Source organism: Eptesicus fuscus, chromosome 9, assembly GCF_027574615.1.
Source record: "Eptesicus fuscus isolate TK198812 chromosome 9, DD_ASM_mEF_20220401, whole genome shotgun sequence".
Classification (NCBI taxonomy): Eukaryota; Metazoa; Chordata; class Mammalia; order Chiroptera; family Vespertilionidae; genus Eptesicus; species Eptesicus fuscus.
The window spans coordinates 23,948,023-23,969,349 of record NC_072481.1 but is presented as its reverse complement, the minus strand read 5'-3'; the positions used below and the strand labels follow the sequence as shown (position 1 = coordinate 23,969,349).

At 54.6% G+C, this 21,327-nt stretch overlaps 1 long non-coding RNA gene across 2 annotated transcripts; it reads left to right on the top strand.

Annotated features, from left to right (window-relative positions):
• The first annotated feature begins 1,360 nt into the window (after positions 1-1,360).
• LOC114234974 (uncharacterized) lies at positions 1,361-21,163 on the top strand. Of its 2 annotated transcripts, none has more exons than XR_008557006.1 (4): positions 1,361-1,533; positions 7,856-8,051; positions 10,496-10,614; positions 20,697-21,163. It is a non-coding gene; the product is annotated as an uncharacterized LOC114234974 (long non-coding RNA). The 2 variants fall into 2 exon arrangements; XR_008557007.1 differs by lacking the exon at positions 1,361-1,533 and adding an exon at positions 5,809-5,878.
• Positions 21,164-21,327: the final 164 nt, after the last annotated feature.

Here is a 21,327-nt window from a genome sequence, read left to right as displayed (position 1 = left end):
GCATGCCACATAAAGGTCAGAGGGTTTTTTTTTTTTTTTTTTTTTTTTTTTTTTTTTAAATATATTTTATTGATTTTCCACAGAGAGGAAGGGAGAGGGACAGAGAGCTAGAAACATCGATGAGAGAGAAACATCGACCAGCTGCCTCCTGCACACCCCTTACCGGGGATGTGCCCGCAAGCAAGGTACATGCCCTCGACCGGAATCGAACCTGGGACCTTTCAGTCTGCAGACCGACGCTCTATCCATTGAGCCAAACCGGTTTCGGCTGTCAGAGGGTTTTAATGTGACTGTTGGCAGTAATGGGAGGAGGAACAGTGAGCAAGACGGATGAAGGAAGGAGAGGAAAGGCAAGGCAGGTGGGGGTGGAGGGTAGAAATGGGGGTGGTGCTCAGGCTGCAGATGCAAGTCCCAGGTGAGCCAGGTTCCAGTCAGGTTACTAGACCAAGCAGGACGGACACCCCCAAAGCCTCTGTGGTCTGTAGGTTCCTGAGAGCTTATACAGAAACTGGGGTGGATTGCGCTCAGCCCCTGGGGCCTGGTCAGCAGGCACAGGGCCTGGACTCTGCCTGCCTGGGCACTGCTGGAGCCTTCTGTCCCCTCCTGCTGGTGACTAGGAATCTTGATGATGTGTGTTTTGCATTCTGCTCCATAATGTGCCTGTTTCTTTTGACACAAAGACAGTGTTTAAAGTTATTAACCTTTGGCTGAGCCGGCGTGGCTCAGGGGCTGAGTGTCAACCTATGAACCAGGAGGTCACAGTTCAATTCCCAGTTAGGGCACATGCCAGGGTTGTGGCCTTGATCCCCAGTGTGGGGTGTGCAGGAGGCAGCTGATCCATGATTCTCTCTCATCATTGATGTTTCTTTCTCTCCCTTCTTTGAAATCAATCAATCAATCAATCAATCAATCAATCAAGTTATTCACCTTTGGGTAATTTTAACACCAATTGAATGGGCCAAGTTGGTTACACAACTCTGCGAGCTCCCTGGCCCGTGGTTTGCAGAGGCGGCGGCTGCTGTCTGCTCGGTCACCACGAGCCATGCACTCATGGGCTGCTTTGGTGTAGGTGGCTTTCCGGCAATGCCCATCCTCCCTGGAGTGCCCTCTTGGCACTGGGCTCTCATATTCCCTTCATGGCTGTGGGGCGGAGTGTGTGAGATCCCTCTGGCAACCACTCCCGGTCTTCATTGCAGACCCTTCATATAAACGCTCACAGGAGAGCCATGGCGATGTTCCAGAATTCTTCAGGTCGCTATGCAAATTAGGCTCCATTGTGACGGGGCTATGGGTGCTCCTTTCTGCTCCTTTTAGTACCTTTTAAAAATGATAAAGCTCCCGGGCAGAAATATGCACACTCCACAATATTACAAAATGTCTGAAAGCAGATATTTCCAAAGAATTCTGGGAGCACAAGCAAACACCTTCCTTTCTCCTGCTTATGTCTGGGGGAAAGCGGATAATGAGTTATCCTTTTCACAATCACTGTTCAGTGGATTTTTGGCCACATTATTCGGAACAAATATAAACAGGGTAAGTTAAAGGCATGGATTATTGCAAAATAAAATTGGGATACATGAAGCTTAAAATTCTTAATTTTAAACGCCTCCTCACAATAGGCCAGAACTTGATCCTCTGTAATTCTTTGCAAACAGCGTTTGCATTTTATTATCGAACGGGTTTTAAAGTGGCATAGGATGAGATTTGGCTCATGTTTTTGCATAAATATAATAAAAGGAGGCTTCCCAGTGAACATAGATTTGGGAAATAGTGTTTACTTTTTCTCTCAATTCAAAAGAGTGTGAACTAAATTTTTTTTTTGTTTCAGTAATTTTTCTTTTAAACACAAAGGCTGTGTATTGTTTCTTTCCACAAAGAGCACAAACCAATCTGGGGACAATTACGGTTTTGTATTTCTCTCTGAGGAGCCCGGTCCCACACTGAGAACTTGCCAGTCAGCAAACAAGGCTCCGTGTTGCCCAGATGGGCTGTGGACTTGGTGGGGAGAGGACCAGGGCTGGGGCTCCAGGCTCAGGACTGGAAGCCAGCTTACCCTGGGGCACGCAGGGCCCAGGAAACCTATGGCGGGTGGGGCGTTGTGAAATAGAGGCCCAGGAGAAGGGGTATAAAGTGGGCAGGCTCAACACTTTTCTTTGAGCTTATCTACCTCCAGAGACCTGCTGAGACCACAGGGAGGGTAAATGCTTATTTCAGATGGGCTCTGAAATCTCAGAGAGGCCATTTGGGGTCTAGAGCAGTCAGGAGACTATAAAGAAATGGCAAAAGTCTGGGGTCAGCCAGGCCTAAGCCAGATATGAATCCTTTCTCTGCCACCCACCGGCTCTTTGACTATGGGCACGTGACTTCACCTCTTTGAGCCTCAGTTTTCTGATCTGCAGGATGGGATAATAATAGGATTTACTTCAAAAGATTGTTGTAAAGATTTACTGGAGATAAAATATAAAGAAGCACTTTGCCCGACGCATGGCTTATTTTATCAGCTGTTGTGATTAATTCAAGCTGAGCTGCAACACCCACAGTCAGGATTTGACAGGTCTGGACTCGGGTCTCAGTCAGCCTTGTGCTAGAATTATTTATGGCTGTCTTGATTATAGTTAAACTAGAGGCCCAGTGCACGAAATTAGTGCACTGGAGGTTGGGGGGGATGTCCCTCAGCCCAGCCTGCTCCTTCTCGCAGTCTGGGACCTCTCGGGGGATGTCTGACTGCTGGCTTAGGCCCAATCCCCCCGATGATTGGGCCTAAGCTGGCAGTCAGACATCCCTCTCACAATCCGGGATCCCTCGCTCCTTACCACCCACCTGCTCACTCCTTACTGCTCGGCTCGCTGCTCCTTAGCAGCAGACTCCTTACCGCTCAGCTCGCTGCTCCTTAGTGCTGCCACACATCATAGCGACCAGTCGTTCTGGTCATTCTGCTTAGGCTTTTTTTTTCTAAAAAATATATTTTTGTTGAATTCAGAGAGGAAGGGAGAGGGAGAGAGAGCAGGAACATCAATGATGAGGGAGAATCATTGATTGGCTGCCTCCTGCACGCCCCCCACTGGGGATCGAGCCCACAACCCAGGCATGTGCCCTTGATTGGAATCGAACCTGGGACCCTTCAGTCTGCAGTCCGATGCTCTATCCACTGAGCTATACCAGCCAAGGTTAGGCTTTTATTATATAGATGCTCCCAGAGGATTGGGGCTGGCTTTGCCTGACTTTGGTACCTTAAATACTCAGTAATTGTGATATGAATTACATTAAATTTAATTCCTCCTTTAAACCGGTTATTTCTGCCCTACTTTGTGTCTTCCCTTTGCCTAGGTTGTTTCTGCCTTGGGGGAAGAGATCCAGGTTCTTGACAATTTCTGTGCTGCTTCTGGCAGTGTTTTCCTTTTGGGATGCTCTTCCTGCAATTTATACTCATAACCACCAGGTGGCAGTAGTGTATCAGACTGCTTTTGGGAGCCAGGTCCCAGTAGAGAGGATTTCCATCCTTGGGAAATGTTGAAAGTGGATTTCTATTAAACCGTCTCAATAAGATGCACCTACTCACCATCCACAACTTTAAGCACGGCGAGCGTCACAGCAACTAATGAGACAAAATACAAAGCGTTTGGTACACTCAGTTATCTTTTCTTTATGAATCCCTAAAGAGTGTGAAATCCGGTGCTCCCGTTCCTTTAGGAAAGGCTATCTCTTCTTCTAACACCCAGGTTTGCTCCACGTGGTGTCACCACTGCCTGTGGCTTCCTTCTGCTCTGCCTTGTTTCCACTCGTTCAGCCACACCCACAGTTCCTGTGCTCCGTGTCAGGCCCCGTGCAGGGTGTGCTGACCTCACAAAGCTCACGCTCTGGGGTGGGGCTGGGCTATGGAGACAGAGCAGGAGGTCACGAACCCAAATGCCTAGAGTGTCAGGGCAGGTGAGGAGGAGAGTGAAGATGGGGTAAGGAGAACAGGGGTTTGGGAGAACAGGGGTGCTGATTGTTGCCAGGTGGGAAGGTGGCTTTGCATTCCAAGATCTTCCTATGCTTAAAGAGAAATGAATATATTGATTTTTAAAATATAAAGTTGTTTACTTTAAATCTCTTACTGGGCCAGATTCGGCTCTTGGGCTGTGAGTCTGAGACTGTGGAAGAGAGGCCACAGGCATAGTGTCCAGGGGATGTGGGAGCCCAGAGGAGGGCGCCCCAACTCTGCCGGGAACATTCACTCATTCACTCAGCAAATGTTGATTGCTTTCCTACTGCGTACAGAGTTCTGTGCTGAGTGCTGGGGACGCGTAGATGGATAGGTGAGTGCAGCCCCCCTTCGTGCAGCCTGGTGGGGGAGGCAAGTACCCGATGCTGCCTGGCACGATTACGGTTTGGTTGTAAATTGTGCTGAGTGATCTGAGGGACAGGTGTGAGGGCAAGGAGAGTCTGATGTAGGCCAGGGAGGGCCTCCCTGAGGAAGTGATGTTCGGTCTGAGAGCTGAAGGATAAATAGGGGTTGATTTTATCCACTAACCAGGCCAGCACTTCTTTCTGCCCCAGGGAACTACATGCCCAACTTGGAGGTCTAACTCGGGCTTCTAACTCAGGCAGGGTCGTGACCTGGAGAAGAGGCGCCTTCCCAGGAAGGAGTCCCACGTGACTGATGGTAGATGCTTTTCCTGCCGTGGAATGTGCCGAACAGGGCGGGAATCACTGGGGATGAGATGCGGGAGGGGAGAGGTTTTTCCTGCTCTGACCTAGGGCATGTGTCATGGGAGCAGTGCCATGGGGCCCAGGCTGGCAGAGGAGAAGCCTGGGGAGGGGCTAGGAGGAGAACCCAGTTCCTTCAGAGATCAGACAGAGGGTCCCATGCCAGTGTTTTGGGAAGGAGACCGGGGCAGAGAATGGAGGCTCAGGCCCCTGGCTCCTGGGGCACAGAGATTCCAGGTTCCATATCTGGTGCCTTAGAGTGAGCGCTGCTCATAGCGGAGCTGAGCTCGGAGGCCTTGGAGGGTGAGGATGCTCAGGGCCCACAGGTGCACCAAGAGGGCTCAGACGTGGGGTGCGGAGTTGCCCCATGTTGGATGTGTGGGGGGAAGGAACCCACTAGACCTGGCTCCACATCCTGCCTCCCCTCCGTGAGCTGTGCAATCTTGGGCAAATTGCTTGAACTCACTTGAAGGATAGACATGGTGTGTTCTGTGGTCTGGAGTGGGGTGGCTACCTGGGAGCATCAGTGTGTGGGCCCAGCACCGTGCCTGGCCCACAGTGGGGGCTCAGCACATCTGAGCTCTGCTGTCAGGAAACTCCTGCCTTCTGCTGTCCTCACACTCACCAGCCCAGAGTTTGTCCCCCTGCCCCAAGCCCTCAAGGTCACAGGAGGCATCTCAAGGTCAATGGTCCCCCTTCATGCTTGCACCTCCTCTCCATCCTCAGCCTCATCTGGCCCTTACTCTGACCACTACTTTTACACACATTTCTTTAAGAGGATAGACTAAACATTCAACAGAAGACACATGCACACACTTTCCAGTGTATCCTCTTCAGAGCTGAGAAAAATAACCCACGCTGTCCGCAGCCTGGGATCTCCGGGGCTGGGCAGTGGCAGGGGCCTTGGCCGCCTCCCGGCTCTGCCGTTCCCTTGCTGCGTGACCTTGGGCGGGATATACATATGAAAGGGAAGCGCTTTACAGATGCCACTGTTTGTCTTTTGTGGACTGTTTTATGATCAGGAGCTTTTCCTTGGCATTTTCCTATTTATTTCTGTCGAAGCGGAGGACGGAGCCCTTTCCACCCATCTGGCTGTCTAATGCATGCAGCACAGTCTCCATCAGTCAGCCAGCAGCGCCCCTGGGGCTTCACCTTCCGCTCGCTCGCTCGGCTGGTGTGAGGCGCCAGGGTGAGAGGAGGAAGGGACGCTCTTGCTGAACTCCTCCCTCAAGGAGGCTCCTGGAGGATGGGCCTCGTTCAGTGGTCGGCAAACTCATTAGTCAGCAGAGCCAAATAGCAACGGTACAACGATTGAAATTTCTTTTGAGAGCCAAATTTTTAAACTTAAACTATATAGGTAGGTACATTGTTATTAACTTAATTAGGGTCCTCCTAAGCTGGCCTTTGCTAAAAACTCAAGGGGCCAAAGAGCCGCATGTGGCTCGCGAGCCGCAGTTTGCCGACCACTGGCCTAGCTCAATGCCGGGTCCTGTGCTTGTCGGCGGTGGGACCTGGGGCCCGCGGCTGCCCGCCCTGCCCCTCACCTTCCTCAGGGAGGTCGTGATGCTGTAGGTGTAAGCCCATGCCCAGCACGTGGGAAGTTCACACTAGAAGTTCAATAGCATTGTTCTCTCTGTTTGTTGCTATTTACAAATGAAATCACGCATGGGAAGCACATATATGTCCTGATACAGAGTAGCTATGTACAATAAGTCATGCCCATAATCATAATCATGCCCATAAATAACCACACAACATGCTTGAGGGTACAGAGTCGGTCCTCAGAGAAGATGTTTTAGAATGTCCAGGGGTTCTGATTGGAAGCCAGAGTCCCAGGGCCTGCTGCGTGCTGAGGGCTGAGGCACAGTAGCATCAATACTGATGATGACGATGACCCGGCTGGCACAGGCCGGCACCTGCCGGACCATCAGTTCACGTTTCCTTCTGTCGCTGCCCTCCAGCATCCGGGGCTCGTTCCTTAGATCAGAAAACCGGAGCCCCACGCTGCTGGGCCCCTTTAGTAGCTCCCGGCATGAAGCTGCCCCCCCTCCCCCATCTGTGCTCCCTTCAGCCTGGCTCCTCTGAACGGGGTTCTGGCCCCAGCCTTGCCAGTGACCTCTCTGGGCTATTCTCAGAGCCTCCTTGCTCCTCCCACCCCCTGGCCATCCTTAGGTGGATGTGGTTTTGTGGTCTCTGGCTTCCTCCCAGAGCTGAGTGCCCCTTCTCAGATAGTCCCCACCCTGAGGCCCAGACTCTGTGCCCAGGATCTAGGCTGGGAGAGGGCACCTCTGGCCTCTGTGTCCCCCTCCACCCCTCTCCCCCAACCCCTGGCTCAGGGTGAATCCCCAGCCTCCCAGGGAGCTCCCCGGTGTCGGGACAACCTGGCAGGAATTATGAGGACCTCAGGGCCTGTGCTCAGGGCCCCCAGCAGTCTTCCCTGGAGGTCTGGGGAGGCTGGTTGTGCCATTAAACCCCGCTCTGCCCTCTTCAGGTACACACATGAATGCTCACACACTCATCATACACACATACGTTCTCCATGTGCACAAACATTCAAACATACACACACACACACACACACACACACACACACATACACACAGGTCTTTACCCAGACACACCCACTTACACCCAGGCCCTTAGGCAGGCCCTCACACAGGCACCCCCTCCCCCAGCCTTCTCATGCAGATGCATCCCTCAGGTCCTCATGCTCATAGACCTAGTGTGTACACACACAGGCACACACAGGCACACACCTATTGTTGCACACTTATGCAGACTCCAGGTACCCTGGATACCTGCTCCCCCACTCCTGGCACTCATCTGCCCTCACACGTTGCAGCTATTATACCCTCTCCTGCCTTCACTCACAGACACGCGTTCACACACTCACACAGGCACACACACAGGCACCCCATGCCCACCCAAGCACAGACGCATGAAGACACTTCCCATACACCCGTGTGGCACCCCCACTCACCCCGGGGCCCACACACTGCGGCAGACCCCTCCTGAACCTGGCTCTGGGCTCCTGAGTCCCCGTAAGTGCAAAGACCTGGGGACTCAGACTCGCGCTGCCCGCCCTCATTCGGGCGCTCACCAGCAGCTTCCACTAACATCCTTTCGTGATGGAGCGCTTCCTCTGGGCCTCTTCTGCTTGTAACAGATTAAAGGCGCGCAGGCATTTGTCACGGGGAAGTGTACCCGGCTGTGCTGGGAAATGGACTTTTCGATGAGCGCGGGAGCCTGAACTGTCGCAGAGGGGAGAGCCGGTGTTATTGCAGCCTGCCGGGCCGCGGTGGCCGTCACCTGTGTTATCGGCGGTGGCAGGCATCACCTCCCACTGAAAGCATCCCATTACGGTAAGTAATGGCTTCATCACAGCCAGTTTGTAATGGAGATGACCTCTCCGCACCCCGCTGGCCTCCCCCACGGAGGGCACCTCTCCACACTGTGGCTACGAGCGCTCTGTTCTGCACGCCTGCGGAAGGGCCACGGGCCAACTGGGATGGGAATCAGACAGCTCTGCTGAGGCCGCAGCTGGGGACCAAGGGCAAGGTCAGGGAGGGGAGGAAAGGCACCGAGCCGCTGGCTGACCCTCGGGTACCGGTGGGGAAACTGAGACCTGGAGAAGACGGCCTTGTCTTGACCTTGTCTGACCCCTGCCTTTCCCCAGAACCTACCATTTAAAGCAGAAGAGTAGTGACATAGAGCTTCCGTTTCCTGGGGGCCAGGGCCTGGCTTGGCACTCCCATGCTTCATCTCACTCCAGCCCTGGAAGGTAGAGAGTATCATTGTCCCCACTTTACAGATGAGGAAAGAACACGGGACAAGCCCCAGGTCTCGGGGCAAGTAAATGGCAGAACTGGGGCTGTGCGCCTGTCACCAGCATTCTTGGCCATGACGTCCAGAGATTTCCACCAGCCTTTGGGTGGCCTCATGCCTCTCGGGGTCCTCACCCATCCTCCTTTCTAAGGTGGGAGCTGAGTCTTCCTCCCCGCGTGTTCACGTGCCAGGAAATCTTCCGTCTTCTGCCTGAAGGCTGTGTGTGCCAGATGTTTGACTGCTCACCCACAGCCAGCCATGGTGGGAGCCTGAAGGTCACGCCAGCCTCAGCCCAAGGTCAGGAGGGCCCTGGCAAGCACAGGACGACTGTCTTTGCCACTGCCCGGACTGTGTGTCCCTGAGGCTGACTTGGGGGGATCCTGAGACTCAGGTTCCTGAGCGCCATCTCCTTGTCTCCTCCAGGTCCTGCTCAAGCCACTTGGCCAATTGCCCAGCAGGGCCTAGGACAGAGCACCTGGAGCCTCAAGTGGGAGAATGAAAGGACTCTTCCTTGCCTTTGCTTGTGTCTTCAGGGCCACATTTAGTGCCTGGGGAAGAGGTTGGAGCTTAGGAAGACTTGGGGTTGGGTTCTGGTTCCACCACTTGCCAGCAGTATGACCCTGGACAAGTCTCGCCCCTCCCGGAGTCTCTGTTTCCCCACCTGTGCAGTGCCTAACCCTACCCTTAGAGGTGCGAGGCTTAAGTAATGTGTGTGTGGAGTATCCCACAGCGAGCCTGCTACTTTGTAGGGACTGACGAAGACATGAAGTACCTCCAGGAAAGCTTCCTGGAGAGAGACCGAGCAGTGGCTGAGTCGGGCCCCGAGAGTGTGATCTAAGAAGTGTGGTCTCGCTAACCCACCACAGGATGTGATACAGTGGCAATGAACATTGTTGAGATCTTACTGTGTGGCAGGTACTGGTGGCTCCCATGGACTTCTTATTTAATTATCCCCAAATTCTAGGCCATCTATATACATAAAAGCTTAAGCGACCAAATGACCCAACAACAGGTCGACCGGTTGCTATGATGCACACTGACCACCAGGGGGCAGACACTCAATGCAGGAGCTGCCCCCTGGTGGTCATTGCACTCCCATAGCCAACCTCCCCTGGTCCCTCCCCCGCGGCCAGCCGGCCCCAATGGCCTGGATCGGGCCAGCGGGCCAACCTTCTGCGGTCCCTACCCCAGCAGGCCAACCTCCTGTGGCCCTGATCGCCCTGACCCCTGGCCAGGCCGAGGGACCCCACCCGTGCACAAATTCGTGCACTGGGCCTCTAGTAATTAATATATTGTTTCCACTTTACAGCGGAGGCAAATGAGGTTAGGGGCCTTGTCAGTGTCACACAGCTAGAAAATGTGCTCCTGGATCCAAACCTGGGCCATCTGGCTGAGCGTCTGTGCCTTCACGTCTGTGTTCTATTGCGTTGGGGACATTTGGAAATCCCCAAAGTCTGTTCTCTCTGCCTTTGGAATACAATGTGGACACCTCCCCATTGCCTTTAAGCGCCAGTGTCCTCAGTTCAGGGCAGGGGCAGGGGACAGCAGGCAGCTGGGGGCAGGCAAGGGCTGACCTTGAGCCATGTTCAGAAAGGCTCTGGGGCTGCGGAGGGGAGGGGACATGAGTGGGAGGCCGTGACTCTGAGGAGCTAGCTGAGGAGGCAGCAAAAGAGCCAGGCTGGGAGAGCCCAGAAACAGGCCTGTGGAGGGTGCACGTTTTGGCAGACTGACCTCGGTCAGAGTGAGTGTCTGCAAGGCTACCAGAGACAAGGCTGCTGCCATGGGACGGGAGGGAAGCAGCCACCGAGTTTCATTGACTTCGCAACATCGATTCAAGGGATATTTATGAAGTGCCTACTGTGTACCAGGCACTGGGCTGAGCAGCCAGTGAGTTTCACTTGCTTAGCAGCATTTCTTCAGGAACTATTTATTAAGTGCCCACTATGTCCCGACTGACGCGATTCCTTCTTTCCGGGCGCAGAGCCAATGCAGCGCAGAGAGATGCCAGCTCATCACGCTCAGAAGGGGTCGCTGAGGATGTGCTCTGTGCCAGAGACCGAGGCACCCCGTCCTGCCATCCTCCTAACAATTCACGAAGAGGTACCGGGGTGATGCCCATTTTTTTTTTTCAAATGAGGATGCTAAGTCTCAGAGACCTTAAGTGACTTGCCTGAGGTTGCACAGCTGGTAAGTGATGGTGCTGAGCTGTGAGCCCAGACCTGCTGAAAGCCTGTGACTTTAACACCCTCCAGTGCAGTTCTGCTCTCTCGTCTGCTCACCTCCCTGTGAATCTGGGGCCACACGAAGAAGTGGAGTTGGGGTGGGGGCTGCCCTGTCCTTTCCACCTGGAGGGCTGCTTCCTTCTCTCCTCTCACAGCTCCCCCCCTCACCCCCGCCCCCATGCCTGGGCCTTGCCTTCTCTGCAGTTGGGGAGAGCTTATTCTCATGCTAATTGCAAAACTAATTGTTCTTATTGCAAAATCCATTATATAGTATATTTATATTGCAGATAATGAGCTGTTTGGATTAAATAGCTCACTAAAAGTCAATAAAAAGAAATTTGCTTCACTGTTCCTCCCCTCATTTTTCACCAGCACCATTAACACAGCCGTCCTTCTCCCGAAGGCTGAATTCATTAACAGGCCTGGAGCAGCAAGGGGTGGCGCTGTGTGGGTCTCCCCTTCCCCTTTGGAGAGGCTTTGGGAGGAGAAGGCTGGGAGACCAGACGCAGGTCCTTGGCCCAGTTTTAGTGATGCAGGGCTGACTAGCCAACGAAAGGCATCTTCCTTTCTAGCAGAACCAGAGAGCATGGTTTCTCTGGGGCTTGATGTGCTGGGGGTGAGGGTGGGGCCGGGGAATGAGCTGATGGCAGAGGGGAGGGGCGGGGGGAGGTAGCCAAAGACCTTAATCCAGGCTCTGCAGGGTGAAGGTAGGACCCAGGGGCCGAGGAGACAGCCCAGGTCATGATCTGGGGGAGCGAGTACCAGGTTTAGAGTCAAGGGTCTGGATGCCCAGGCTCTGGCCCCTGCCAGCACCACATCTCTGGTGGCTTCCAGGATTTTCCTGGTTTACCTGTTTTTCTGGCCTTGGTTCTGAACCTGCAGGTGGCTTGTTTAAGCCGAGCCCTACCGGGAGGAGGACTGGTCTGTGAAATTCAGGGGTTACTAGCTCAGGCCCTTCTGCAATCACTGTGTTTCATAAAGTGTGGGTTTCTTAGGAAGGGCTGGAGTCAAGGCTCGAACCCAGATCCATGCACTCAACATTCTGTGGCCCTGCTCCCAGCAATCAAAGTGTGGGCTGAGAGGAAGGGCCTGTTTTTATTTCTTTTCCTAGGAGCCAACCTCACATTTGGTCTGATGAAATGGCCCGATCTGAGTTGAGTTAGCATGGCTGGGGGCTGCTAGCTCCCTCAGACCCACAGCAATTAACCTCTTCTCCTTATTCATTTATTCATTCAGGCAGTCAATAAATATGTATTGCGTTAGGCCTTGACGATGACTTTGAATAAACACACACGAAGCCTTTATTCTCATGGAACTTACTGTCTAATGGGACTGCAGGGACAGGTATTAGTCACATAGCCACGCAGGTGAGTGGTGAGTTAAAACCAAGGCAAGTGCTTCCAAGGAAAGGAGAGCAATTGTAAGAAAGTAACTCAAGGAATGCCTCGCCTGGATGGTGGGGCCAGAGAGGACCTCCTGGAGGGTGCAACACAGGAGCCAAGCTCTGTAGGGTAAATGTGCTAGCCCAGTGGTCAGCAAACTCATTAGTCAACAGAGCCAAATATCAACAGTACAACGATTGAAATTTCTTTTGAGAGCCAAATTTTTTAAACTTAAACTTCTTCTAACACCACTTCTTCAAAATAGACTCGCCCAGGCCGTGGTATTTTATGGAAGAGCCACACTCAAGGGGCCAAAGAGCCGCATGTGGCTCGCGAGCAGCAGTTTGCCGACCACGGTGCTAGACAAAGAAGGGGAGGGGGCGGTCAGACAAAGGCCTTTCCCAGGGAGGGGGCAAAGGGCAGCAGTGGGACAGTGAAACAGCCAGTGGGATGAGGCTTTGGGATGGTGGGTTGAGCCTTGTATGTCAAGAAGCTAAGTTGTTAATCTTTCCTGTAGGTGCAATGTGAAGCCGCTGAGGGGTTTATAGCAGTGGGGTGACATGACTTGTGCTTTGAAAAGTTCACGCTGGCTGCCAGCCACAGAGGTGACATGAAAGGCTTGAGCTGCAGAGAAGGGAGGTGGAGCCAGTAGAGAGAGGAGAGAAAGAGAGAAGAGAGAGAGAGAGAGAGAGAGAGAGAGAGAGAGAGAAGCAGGATAGAAGATCGAACCTTGGAAAGGATGAGGGAGAGGCAATTTGCCCAAAGAAAATCAAAGTTGTATGAGCAAGAGAGGAGAGATGCGGACTATCTTCCCATTCAGTGTGGTGCTGAGGGTTCAGACCTTAATTTGGGGGGCTGGTGTGGGACCTGGATTCAGCACCACGGAGAGCTCCCCAAGCCATTCTTGAGGGCGTTGAGACCTAGGTTGGCATCCCCAGAGGTACCCAGCTCAGTGCTTGCAGGGCTAATAAAGTCACTGCAGAGACATCTCCTGGGAGCATGGCACACAAAGAGATGCCAGGTCACCACTGCACGACTGCCCAGGACCTGTGGGAGGGAGGAGCTCTGCCATCAGCTGGCCTAGAATGGGGGCTTCAGACCTACTGCCACACCCTCCAGTGACAGAGCAAACAGGCTAATAGCAAAGAGAAGGCAACCTGAGCAGGTCCCGCTGCAGGCGGCTGAAATGGCTGTAATCTACAGCGGTCTTTACTTAACAACTTCAAAGGGAGATGGAGAGACGGAGAGGCAGCCGGCTGTTGGAGAAACTTGAGTGTGACTGAGATCAAAGGCAACAGATGGGGTGCCACATGCCCCTTTCTGCACCCCAAGATCCACAGAGACGCCAGAGTGGAATGGCTCTCCAAGGAGGCCATAGAGACTCCAGGAGGCTGGGCCCAGCAGAATGGGCACCGGAAGCCCCTTGCAGCCCAGCACTGCCCAGCCCCTTCCAGGGTGGTCTAAGTCAGCGATCACCAACTTTTCAGACCTCACGGACCACCAGTGGTCCACAGACCAACGGTTGTTGGCTGCTGGTCTAAGGAGCTCAGGGTTCTTGCATTCTGATGTCTCCAACCCTCCCTCCACCACAGATGAGGAAATAGTGACCTCTTGAGGCCCCGTGGCACCCTCTGTGTGGCTTTGTGTGTGCCCTAGGCTCTCGTCCAGGTCGTCAGCAAGACCTGAGGCTGGCATGTGGTGTGTCCGTGGGGAACTAACAGACACAGTCAGGAAGGGCTGGTTCTTCCTGCTGCATCTCTGGAGTTGCCTAAGCGTTTGAGATCACCATGCTTGGGAGCGGGGCGTGGACAAGCTGGCCTTCTTGTGGCCAGCTCTTTTTCATAAGTCTCAGTGGGGACCCAGAGGCCATTGCTAGTTGACTCGTAGCCAGCAGTGTCCTGCTCCTGATTTGAGTGACCTCTCTGCCCTTGAATTTGGTTCTCTCTGAACATCTGGGTCTCCGTGGATGGCCGGCTCCATGGCAGCAGTTGCCTGGCAGAGGTACTGCCCATTCTTTTGGATGTAGCTCCGAGCCATCAGGAATAAGTGTTTGCTTGTTGAACAAATGAGTGGATGAATAATGACGGACATCCTTAGTGGGCTGTGACTGGTGCAAGGAAGGAGTGGCTGCCACTGGGAGTAGGCAGAGACCTGGGGGCCTAGGTTCCTGGGCTTTGGGGAAGGTGGGGCATTTATGGGGTTTACTAGTAGTTCTCAATAACCAGGAGTCACAATGGAGCTTGGAGAAGGGCCAGGGCTGTTTTCCTGGCAGCACAAGGTAAAAGCTCAGCATTTCCGCAGATGACCAGGGTAAAGAGAGTGGGGGTCCCTGTGGGTTAAGAGGGTCTCGGAGGGGGACAAGGGCATGGTTGAGGATCTCAAGTGCTACTGAGGCAGAGACACCCAAGGATGACCCCCCCAGACTTCAAGGAACACAGCATACTCGCATGGCTGGTGGGCCCGGAGACTGGAGGAGTGCGTGCATGCGTGTGTGTGTGTGTGTGTGTGTGTGTGTGTGTGTGCGCGCGCGCTCCCCTAGGTGGTAGGAAAGCTGCGAATTAAGAAATGGTGCAGAGTGTGTGTCTGCATTTGTGTGTTCGAGGGCTCTCGTGATGTGTACACTTGGGTGAAGTGCCTCTGAGTGTGTTTGTGTCGTTGTGTATGAGGGTTGTGAGTGTGTTTGCCCCTGTTGCATGGTCCAAGGGCAGCATGAGTTGTGCTGCTTCAGGGAAGAGGGGGGTCCGTGTAGGGCAGGAGTGTGTGTACGTGAGTGTGCCGAGTGGCAGGAATGACAAATGATTAATCTATAGGAATCTATATTCTATTCTTCCATGCGTCCACTCCGCCCTTCTCACGCTCCCATGCATCACCTCCGGAAATCCATCACCCAACTCCCCGCCAAGGACAGGCTGCGAGCAGCGAGTGCTTGCCTTATTGATGGACTTGTCCATGCTTTTTATACATTTGGACATACAGAGAAGGAGAGCCTCATCGTTCATTCTCTCATTCATTCATTCATTCATTCATTCAATCATTGGCCCAGCAAGTAGTTCTCGAGTGCCTACTGTGTGCCAGGAATGGCCCTGGGTGCTCAGGGTAGATGACAAATAAGGGAAATGTAGTCCTTACTTTCTTTAAGTTATGGGCCAATGGGGGTTTAAGCTAGCATGCTGGCCATCTCAGTGGGATGGGATGCAGGAGGTACAGGGGGCTTTGGAAGAATAGAAGGGGTGGGTGGAAAATATTAACCTGGGTGGGAGTCACAGAAGCTCCTGAAGGAGGTGACAGCTCAGGGGAGCCCTAAAGGGTGATAGAACCAAATGAGAGGGAGAGGAGTGGGTGCACCAGGCAGAGGGAACCGAATGTACAAAGGGCTGCAGCTGTGGTTTGGACGGCTAGGGCTGGAGTGCGAAGAAGGAAGTGGCACGAGATGAAGGCACAGAGCTGGGCAGGGATGGGGAGGAGCCTTGAGTGCCCTGTGAAAGAGGCTGATTTCGCCCTGAGGGCAATGGGGAGCCACTGAAGAGTTTAGGTGGGGGAATGTGAGGTTGTGTTTATAAGGCAATCTCTGGTTGGTGGGAGGAAGTCTAGGTTAGAGAGAGGGAGGCCAGCCAGGAGGCTGCTGTAAGGAGTTCCAGGAAGGTGTGGCGGTGGCATGGTTTAGGGCAGTGGTGGGGATGGAAAGATGTGGGCTAAGTCCAGCGATATTTTGGAGGTGGAAGCAAGCACTTGGTGATAGACTGGATCTTGGGGTGAGAGAGTGGCAAGCATGGCCCTAGTTTCCGGGCAAGGTATTCCACTCCTCTCAGCCTCAGTTTCCCCATCTCTAAAGTGGGATTATAATTCCTGCTTCAGAGGGTTGGTGTGAGGCTGTGTGACGCGGTCTCCATTTCTGACCACCACTGGCGGTCCCCTCTGCAATGGTCCATCTATTCTTCCTCTCCCACTGACCCAACGAGCCAGCTCCTGATCTGCTCTTTCCGAGGAGATTTTGGGTGGATCCACCCCCCCCACGGTGGGTGTTCCTCAACCTGCAGCCCAGGCAGCCCTGGGACTGTGATGCCTGTCCCAGAAGCCTGCTGCTCCGACCCTCTGAGGTCACTCAGGCCAGCCCCCTGTTCACAGCCGGACAGCCGGCACTCAGCGAGGACGGGACAGGACCATCCACCCTTGCAGGTGTCCAAGTGGCCACAGACACATCCTCAGGCAGCCTGACTTTCTGCAAGTCACCACATCCCACCCTCTGCCTTCAGGCCCAAGTACTTCCTTTCAGCTGGAGACTCTGTTCTTAGAGATGACCAGGGAGACCAGCCAAGACAGCAGGTTCTGGACTCTTCTGGGAGAAGGGGGCTGGCCAGCACCCCTCCCCGCAACCCCTGCTCAGAGGCTCCAGAGGCTGCTAATTTTCCAACTGGCCCTTGTGGGATGTGAGGAGACATTCAGAGATGAACTTTTACTCAGATTCCCCCGCCCCACAGCCTAACAATTTCTGATCATGAAGACCTTGCTTCAATTGATCGCTTCTCTACATTTGAATTATGTTCTGTTTTGCAAAACAACAGACATTTTAAGACACAGGCAGAGTAGACACATCACAACCAAACAATTTTTTTCCTTCTCCTCCCTCTCCCTTCAAGTGTGCAAGCTGTGAGGTCTGCGGTACAAGGCCTCTCCTGGGGGGTGTGGCGGCGAGAGGATCTGTGCCTGGGGGCCGGGCTGTGCGGGGAGGCGAGGTGCAGGGCTCCTGGCCGGCTTTTCTGCCCGGTCTCTGATGCATTGCTGCGTGTGCGGAGGAAATGAGACCGTGGACAAAAGAGGGTCAGGCTTCTCTCCGGAAGAGCCAACAAGTGCCAAGGAGAAGGCCCGGCACAGAGTACGTTCAGATTAAGGGACAGCGAGCCCAGCACGATGGGGGAGACGGCTTGTGTGTGCTTCTGGAGCGTTCAATCACAATTTGTCATTATCCACTCCTTTTCCCTTGGGTTTTCTCTCTCACACATATTTTATTCTGATCTGACAGCTAAATGAGGAATCACACTGCCTACGTTATCTGTTTTGTTCAGGAATTAATCCGATCGTCAAACACAGGCTGCCAAGTGGTTAGTGTGAGAGAGCCTGGCGGTGTTGATCCCGGACAGCCCCGGGGGCACGGACGGGCCCTTTCCAGCCGGCCAGCCTGGGATGGGGGGGGGGGAGGGGGGGGGGCGGGCCGCAGGAGGCACGCTCTGGAGGGCTCTTGGCCAGAAGAACTCTCCAGCCTGGTTCTGCCCGGTCCCGTGTCAAGTGCATGGGGTCATTAGATATGAAGTCAGTCACTGGAGCTCAGGCTGTCCCTCCCTTTGCCTCTGGACCCCTGGCCTCTGTGAAGGGGCTGGTTCAGCTGACAGTGTCCTCCCGGGAAATCCATGGAATAGCTGGTCCTGCATTACCACCTCAGCGAGTCTCTGGGAGCCGGTCAAACTTCCGCCCAGAATGAGAGGAAAGCCTAGGGCCTTTGGAGGGCATCTGGTCTTTCAAAGTGGCCCAAGTTTCTTCTCTGACTCCCTCCTCCTTCCCTTATTCCTCCCTTCTCCTCTTATTTCACCTTGTGCCCTGTCCTTTCTCCCTCCCTCTTTTTTTTTTAAAAAAATATTTTTATTGATTTCAGAGAGGAAGGGAGAGGAAGAGAGAGACAGAAACATCAATGATGAGAGGTAATCATTGATCGGCTGCCTCCTGCATGTTTGACCGAGCCCTCAACCCAGGCATGTGCCCTTGACCAGAATCGAACCTGGGACCCTTCGGTCCGCAGGCTGATGCTCTATCCACTGAGCCAAACCAGCCAGGGCTCTCCCTCCCTCTTTTCTCGGCCCTCAGTGTTTGTTCTCCATGACAGTGACAAACAAGATCCAATGGTGAGTCAGTCAGGCCTTGTCTCTACAAACAAATGACTGCAAATGGGGTGCGTTCTGGGTGGGAGAGGCACAGGGCCACCCCAGACCGAAGGCCCAGCTGCACGAGGCCCGCGACAGACGGCAGGGCTCTGGGATGGAGAGAGCCGGGCGGAGGCACGCTGTGTGCAGGCACACCTCCGACCAGCCTCGCTCGTAGGACTGAGTACAGAGCAGGCAGAGGTGTGCACAGGTGTGTTAGGCCAGAGTCCATGAAGGGATAGAGGAGAGAGGAGGTGGCTGGGAGCTGAGTCGGTAACCCCACTCACGGCCCCCAGATTCCTCCGTAGCTGGCAAATTCCTGCCCATAACCACTGCTCCCCAAATATTCTCGTCTCTAGATGTCACCTTTAGTGGCCCCCGGCTTGAGCAGAGGAGAGGACTGCGACACGAAGGAGGGAGGCAGGGTGCCGCGAACTGCGGTGTGCATAGACCCACAGTGTGCATCCTGGCCCCAAGCCAGGGCTGCTGTCTCCTCTTTGTGGGACCGCTGAGCCCCAGTTTCCACCGGGTTGAAAGCGGATGGTCAGAGCAGGCTGTGTCTCCTAGCGATGCGATGAGGGTGAGACGAGATGCCGTGTAGCTGGGGCCTGACGCACCTGCCCATTCCTGACCCGCCTGCTCTGCTGTGACCGGCGGCAGAGAAACTCATCCAGGCCCAGAGTGTCCTTGTCCTCGTCCTTCTCTGGCCAGCACGGTGACCTACAGGTGCACGTGACCTCTCCTTCCCTCCAGCTTGGCGAGGTGGGGATGCTGGTGAAGAAGCAGATGGCAGCTGGGGCCGAGTGTGACAGTGATTACGCCGTGAAAGGGTGATAATTTATTCTGCTCAGCCCTGACTCGGAGTTGGAAGGAGACATGTAGTCTGGAAGGCAAGGCTGAGGGCGACCTCCCCTCTCTGACCTCTAACAGGCAGCTGGCCCTGGTTCTCCTGGCCCTTAGCGGGAAGGGGTGGAAAGCAGGCCTGGAAGGACCCCAGGGAGCTTCCCTGCACAGGGACCTCCAGCAGGAATTGGGGGGAGGGGCGGGCTGCAGGGCTGGCCCCGGAGAGAGGAAGCTGGGGCACGGCAGGATGACCGGCACAGGCAGAAGGGACGGCCGCCCAGGAGTGGCCGTCTCAGTTTCTCTGACTTGGCCGGGCCTTTCCCTCATTAATCTACTCATCTTCCATGTGAGTGTTGGATGCCGTCTAAGCGGTGGGGAGAAAGATGTAAAACTAATCCCCACTCTAATAAAAACGGCCTCCCGATTAAATATGTATGAACACATATTGATTTGGGGATTAAACAGAAAAGAAAATTGAGCCTGTAATTGAGCCGGGGAACATGTACGGGGTGAGACGTGGGAGACACTTCTCCAAACACACCTGCCGGGCCTGGGCCTGGGCTGCCACGGCCGGGGAGCCGGGGAGCCGGGGCCAGAGGCGGGGAGCCATCCAGCGGCACCGCGGGGCTCCCAGGAGGGGCTAGGCCAGCCTCTATCCACTTTGGGAGGAGTCTCTGCTCTCTTCCTGAGTTGGGGAAATTCCAGGGGAGGGGTTGCTGTGTGGATAGATGTGTAAGCAGGAGGCTTTCGCTGGCGGGCAGCTGAAGGTTGCAGACATCCTTCTGGCCCTGAGGGAGAATGGCTTATTGTGCAACTGCTACGGGAAGGTTCTGAGAAAAGGGGAGAATGAGCTGGAATTCCGCCCACAGCCTTCTGACTCCGAGTCCAAGGTTGCGTGTGGTGCAGGCCAGGGCCGGGCAGTCTGATCACATGGAGCAGAATCATGGGACGTGCTTCCTCCAAGCTCGCAAGGCTGCGGCTTTGAGTCCAGCCTCACTCGCTGACACGTCATCTCTCTTCTCCTGGGATGCCTCCAGGCCTGGGGAGCTCAGTAACTTTCAAGGGGAGCTGAGAGCTCTCAGAAGGGACCAAAGCCTGCCTTCCTATCACGTCCACCGCAGGTTCCATTCCTTCTCACTGGGACAGAGAGGGAGCCAGGGGAGAAGGAACTGGTGATGGCTGAGCGCCTCCTGTGCCCCCGGCACTGTGCTGGGCGGTCTCCTGTGACGACCTTTCAGTTTCCCAAGGACACTGTGACATCGATCTGATTCTTTCCACTCGACAGCCTAGGAAACAGACTCGAAGTAATTTGCTAATCATCCCCATCATTATCATAATGGGAACCATTTATTAAACACCTACTATATGTCAGGCGGTTTATACACATGCCAGTCCTCACCACAGCCCTGAAATGTAGCTGCATTTCCTGGGCCACGCAGCGAGCAGACCAAGGCGCAGCGGCTAGGACGTGGCTGGTGCTGGCACAGCCAGCCACAGCCTGCCGACCCTGGCCATTTCTGGCTCGGTCCCAGAAGTGTGGCCTCCCAGTTTCTTGCTGTTAGCTCCTCAGGATGCCCCAACCCCAGCCCCAGCCCCATGCGGCCGACCAGATGCCCCCTATGTCCTTGAGCCTGACACCTGCGGGGACCCCTTCCCCCTTCCACAGCCCACATCCCCCCTCTGCTCCTGGCTGCTGCTCCCTCCCCGCCTGCCCTGACATCCTTCAGGTTCGCCTTTTCCCCACAGCTCTGGGCCCCCACTTCCTCAAGGGGCACGCACTCTACAGTTTCCAGAGCAATTTCACATTTGTCATCTCGCTCAAGGTCCCGATGCCCTGATATCCCACATGACGGATGGAGAACTTGAGGCACTTGTCTACGTGAGGCACTTCACCGCCGACCACAGAGCTAGCGAGGGACGTGGCTGGCTACCTCTGCCCGGTGATGTCGCACCTGTCCCAAGAACAGGTGCCTTTTCAGGCTCGGCCAGGACACAGGAGGCTGCGTGGTGGAGTGGACCGAGTAGATGGACCTGGGCTCAAGCCCCCGTGCTTCCTCCAGCTGGCTGTGTGACCCAGGAAATCACACACTCGCTCTGAGTCATAATTTTTTTCAGGCTTAGCTTGACCCCATCTCTGGGGCTGGAGCCAGCACCCATCAGGGCATACCTCCGAGGGGTGCCCCCGGGGCTCAGGGTTTGCCCACATGGCTAATTGTCAGAGGCACTGCCAGGGCAGCTGCCCCTCGGCGAGGCCCTGGGAGAGAGGAGGGAGGGAGGCATTGGCTGTGGAGTGGAAGGACAGGGGTGTCCCCGTGCCCCGTGGCCGTGCGCTGCTCACTAAGACCCGTGGGGACCGCTGAGAGCCCCCGGGGCCCCAGCGGCAGCTGCCTCCATCCTTGCTTATTAAAGCAATGACTTAATTTTAATAGGAGTCGGAAGAGTCCTTCAGGAAGC